Source organism: Manis pentadactyla, chromosome 9, assembly GCF_030020395.1.
Source record: "Manis pentadactyla isolate mManPen7 chromosome 9, mManPen7.hap1, whole genome shotgun sequence".
Taxonomy (NCBI): Eukaryota; Metazoa; Chordata; class Mammalia; order Pholidota; family Manidae; genus Manis; species Manis pentadactyla.
In genome coordinates, this window is record NC_080027.1 from 22,107,678 (window position 1) to 22,113,677 (window position 6,000).

Genomic DNA, 6,000 nt, shown 5'->3' on the forward strand with positions numbered 1-6,000 from the left:
GAGCTCCCTCTCTCGTAAATATTTTTATCTTCATATTCATAAACCTTTAGAAATCATTATTTACTTAATAACAGGAATCAACATCCTATTTCTGTCCTGAGAAATTGATTCCAAGCCAAGATTCTTGAGCAATCCAAGGGTGGGGGAAAAAATGGTCTTTCCCAGAATTGAAACCTGGAATCCACACACGGTTTGGTGGGTGTCCTTCCCATGATCCCTGCTGGACGTATTTTAGATTCTCATCTTATCGTAAGTAAAACCTAAATATTCAAACCTTAAAGATGTAAAATGGGAAAAGATGGTGATATGCTGCAAAGGGCAGGAAAACTTTATCCATGTTAAGATGTTCTTTTTAATTTTTATGAAAGTTTTTACTTGGGAAATTATTTTAATGCGTTCAAAAGTCAAATCTCAGATTGCTGAGGTGGTCACAAAGAAAGCAACATATTAGTTTTGTACATTAAAAAAAAAACATTTGTCATCAGAACGTTTATTCAACTGTTACACAAGACAGCCTCTAACTAGTCATCAAGGAACCTAGGAGAGAGGAGAATATCAGAAAAACAAGTTCCAGATCTCAGTCCACTGGGAACAGAGGCTCCTTAAGGAGTGTTTGTAATAGATAAGGTGAGAATTGGGCTGCGTTTCAGTTTTGGATGGTCTGAAATGATGTCGCTCAGCCCCTCATCCATGACTTAAGAAATGAGATGTGCTGTGCATTCTGTTCCATGGAGAGGCTGAAGAGCAAGTATTCCAGGTAGTGAGAACTTTGTGGAAGAAAAAAGTGTGCCAAAAATGGGCTTTTAATTAAAAACTTCAATGTGTCAGGTGGAAGAGATCCCTGAGGTAGAGATAACTACTTTTATTTAAAGAGCACTTTATGTTAGGAGGAACAGAATATTTTAAAGCTGGCTTAAATATCTTTGATGAAACAAGTGATTTCACGGTACAGAGATTTAAGTATTAAACCCAATATCTGAGAAACATCAGCAACATCTCAAATGAGGAAGGTAAATACTAACATCTTTAAACTGACAATATGTATTAGAGCATATTGTTAAATTTAAAATCAGCATTTTATATACAGTAGCAAACGTGTCACCTTCTTAAAGCAACTCCTACTATTTCTGATGCTATTAAAAAATTTTGCAATGAAATAATAATAATAAGTTGTGTTATTGAATCCCTTTGAAATATTGAAAACTAACAACTGAAATATTATTTCTAGGCATAGATATAGGAAATTTAATTTGGAGCCAACATAATGTAACAAATAAGTGTTATATTTATATATACAGCTTGATATTGTAATGGGTGATTTAAAATAAAATGATCCATTAAATAAGGTTACAACCATTGGGGAATCAAACGAACATTAGTTTTAAAGAAAAAAATGATAGACTTAGGACTTATAAAATAATGAAAAAAAATGTTAAATTCAATATTGCTTTTAAGGTTTAAGTTGCTGATTTATATCAAGTATAAAAATACAGCTGAGGGTTGGGTTGCTTGCAACATCGAACTGAGTTAGAATATGACTAAATATTCCTTTCACTATTCAGGTTGTTCTAAGAGTGGAGGCATGAAATTAAATAAAACTACTATACAACTAATTTTTATTTCAATTGATTGATAAGAACTTAAACATTTACAAGAAAGACATAATTTTATGAGAGTAAATAGAGTACATCTCTGATCTTTCTACCTTATTCTGCCCCTGAGAAATACCCAAATCTTACCTCTCTCACATTACACATTGATGATGTCATCATTAACAAGTTGACTTTTTTCATTAGAAGTTTTCTTTAGCACTAGAAGTAATTTTATTCATGTAATAAGGTAAAATCATTTATGTCAAAAATTGCCATTCATTAAACTGATGCTTAATGATAAGAATTTTTTTTCTTGTATATCATTTTCTCCCTTTTAAGAATGATAATTTCATTTACAATATGTCTTCTGCTTTAGGTAAATTCAGAATCAATTATTCAGCATCATATTAGGTATACAAGCAGTTTATAAGATCTATATTGATCCCAAGTAGGAAGATGTTCACAGTCCTTACCTCCCAGATCCCTTAATGTGAGTTAAGGAAAAACATACAAATGCAATCAGCCACCTTGAAACACAAGGATCTGAACAGTGTTGTGTGCTCGTGGATTGCAGAGTAGATATAAATACAAACAAATAAATTGCCAGAGAAGTCATGGAGAACTCTCAGCTTAAGGGTGTGGTATTTTTGTAACACCGATGACAGCTTTAAAGTCTCATTCCATTTCCACTTCAACCATGTGATTCAAAGAAAAGTAAATGAGTGTGTTTTTCCTACTGCTTAGAATGGAGGGTAAAATTTAAAGAATAATAGTATTTACTTTTTAATAGTAACAATAACGGCTACCTTTATAGAGACTTTTATAAATTCCAGGACTTCTTCAAGTTGTTCTACATATATTAAATGGATTAACTCTTATAACAATCCTCAGGGTCGGTACAACTGTTAGTTTTATAGTCAAGTGAATCTTGGCACAGAAAGATTAATAACTTGCAGGAGGCCACACAGCTAAGAGGTTGTGGAGTCATAATTCAAACGCAGTCCATCTCGGTAGAACTCTGTTTTTTCTTCCTGACACTATATTTATGCTGTGCTTGGTGGACAAAGTGCAGATCCACAGAATGGAGAAATGAAAGGCAAGGCTGAGGCAGATCTTGAGTCTAGGCGCCTGGGGAGCAATATCTAAGGAGGCGCTGACTTTCAGGAGTGTGCGATGTAGAATCAGCCCTCAAGATAGAGTGCCTCTTCAGTTTGGTACCTAGGGGGTCTCATTCACCTTCATCAGTCCTGGCCCTGGTGAAAAGAGAATGGAAAAAAAGTGATTATCAAGAAATAAGTCAACAACTCTATTAAATAAAATGTTCCTGGAAAATATGTTACAACATTAAGGACTGAAGACTTAAGAAGTTAATATCGTATTTATATGATAGTCATAATTACAGAATCATAAGTAATCAGATTTAAATTAATAGGTATTTTACCAATATTATGTCATTTTATGATCACAAATACAGAAAACATACTTTAAATATCTAAACAATTGTTTAAATCCCACAGATAATACATCATGGAGTTAAGATTCAAACTCAATTCTAATATAAAAATAAACACCAACATACAATCACAAAGTCTATATACATGTGATCAAATTATCTATCACTGGTAAGTCTCAATATGATTATCTTTAAGAAAAGTGAGTTTAGAAACATACCTGAAGGGTGTTTTCAAGGAACAATGAAGCTAGTGGAGGTGCAAACAGCACACAGGGACACAGCAGCTGGTACATCTGGTCCCCAGCCTGCACACGTGCACACGGGGAAGGGACACACTGCAGCCTGTCCCTGTTTACACAGGTTCCAACTTTTATTTTCCTATCTATCTATATCTGTGCTTGCAAGCAACTTTTCCTGATTAAAACCCTCTAATATTCCCCACTTAGTACCCTACAAAAATACTTGTTTTATATCCCTATTTGCAATAAAATACTCTCTCATTTCTTTAAATGAAATGCTTAAAAGTATGAACTGTGTAATGAGGAAATCAATGCTCAAGATTATCAAGTGATGGGAGGAAACTGAACGGTTGAAACAGGCAACTGAAAATGAAAGAGCAAGGCAGAGAAAAGTCAGAGGGAAGTACACTAGCATGAACAAGAAGTGCAATTAATTCAAACGGAGATGACATGGCAAAGGTGTGGGTCTATTTTCAATGACTGCCAATTTTTTCCAGAGTTTGTGCAGAGGAGGGCATTATTTGCTTTATCCTGGGTTGTATCCAAAAAGAGTATCTTAAAGGAAATTTCAGGAGAGTGTGTACAGTGATATTCCATAGGGTCAAACTGAGAGGATGGGAAATACATAACTAGAGACATTATTAAATTAGAAACAATTGCAGCAATTATGGAAACCACCCTTGATACCTTGATACAATGTAGGGAACAGCACTGATCCATGCAGGAAAAATGAATATCACATGATAAATTTTCTGTTTCCACAGATGAAACACTAAGAAAAACCAGCAGAAGGAAATCTAACTGAATTGATGGGATTTGTTCTGCTGGGCTTTGCGGATGTTCCCCTTCTCCAGCTGTTTCTATTCAGCACGTTTTTAGTCATCTATATCATTACCTTGATGAGCAATGGCATCATACTCCTAGTAACAAAACTAGACCCTGCTCTCCATACCCCCATGTACTATTTCCTGGGAAATTTTTCCTTTTTGGAAATCTGCTATGTATCAGTTACTCTCCCCAGAATGCTCATGAATCTTTGGACTCAGAGAAGAATGATTTCTTTAGTTGCCTGTGCTACACAAATGTACTTTATTCTCATGCTGGGAGTCACAGAGTGTCTGCTCCTGACCGTGATGGCCTATGACCGCTACACGGCCATTTGCAACCCTTTGCACTATCCTCTAGTCATGAACCACAAAGTGTGTGTCCAGCTGGTGGTTGGCTCCTGGATCAGTGGAATCCCAATACAGATAGGGCAGACACACCAGATTTTTTCTCTGCCCTTTTGTGGCTCTCATTTAATCAACCACTTCTTCCGTGACATACCCCCAGTACTCAGCCTGGCCTGTGGGGACACCTTTTTGAATGAAATGATATTATACACAGCTGCTGTGTCATTTGTTATGGTTCCATTTCTGTTGATCCTTATCTCCTATACCAAAATCATCTCCACAGTCCTTAAATTGCCATCAGCCACAAGTCGGGCCAAAGCCTTCTCCACCTGCTCATCTCATCTCATGGTTGTAGCTTTGTTCTACGGATCAGCCACTATTACCTATTTACAACCCAAGACCAGCCACTCAGCAGGAACTGGTAAAGTGCTTTCTCTCTTCTATACCATTGTGACTCCCATGTTTAACCCCATGATATACAGTCTAAGGAACAAGTATGTCACCAAGGCCCTGAGAAAATTATTATGGAAATAATTTACTTCTTTACAAAATGAGTCACTTGCAGGAATTGATTCTTTCCTATTGATATTGAAATTTCAACAAATATTTATTTTAAACTCTTTTTCTGCCTATAGACTTGCATTTTCCAAATTGTATATTACCTATAATGTTGTAATGTATTAATATTTACATTTATGTACATGTCATGATCAAATAGCAAATCTTTTCATTGGTAATTCTATCATTTTAGTGTACAATGTTTTCTCTTAGTGAGAAATTTTGTTAAGGACTGTTGTAATAGACTTAATTGCAATGTATACTCTATCACTTATTGGAAAGTATGTCATTCTATTTTTATAGAATTTTATAGTCGATTTAGGAAATACGAGGAATGATTTTTAAATATATGTATTTTAAATTATAGTATATATATATTAAGAACAGATATCTTTTTTGGGTCTAGCAGTGATTCTGTAAGAAAAAATTTCTTAGAGAAAAAAAGTACCTTTCTTGGGAATATACTTTTTTAAGTGATATTGACACACACCAATACCAGGGTATTTAAGCATGATTCATATTAATATGAGATTAAATATTTTTATCAATCATACAGTCCTATGTTTTCATAAAAATGAATAGTATTAAAATATTCAACTATAATAAAAGGAGAGGAGAAACTGATGAGAATATTTTTCATATGTTCTCCTGGAGATACTAGTGATTAAAAAACTAGAGAATAGGAAATAAAGTTTTATAAAACACATCCGGTATAAAGACACAGATATCACATATAACTTGTCCACCACATATATATATGCACTTTTAAAATGATCAATGAAATGTTATTCCATGTTAATTTTGAATATCTGAGAGAATTCAGTTTCTATTTTTTATTCATGTAATCATGAAAAGTAAACAATAAATCTGTATTCATTGTGTATCAAAAGTCGTGATCTGTTGTGTTCTCTATTTATATTGATACAATTAACCTTATTAATTTGCAATATCTGGGCTAATCTAATGAGTTATTGGTATATGCAAAT

General features: G+C 34.2%; 1 pseudogene; it reads left to right on the top strand.

Annotated features, from left to right (window-relative positions):
- The first annotated feature begins 4,024 nt into the window (after nucleotides 1-4,024).
- Nucleotides 4,025-4,990, top strand: LOC118911022 (olfactory receptor 10AG1-like; annotated as a pseudogene).
- Nucleotides 4,991-6,000: the final 1,010 nt, after the last annotated feature.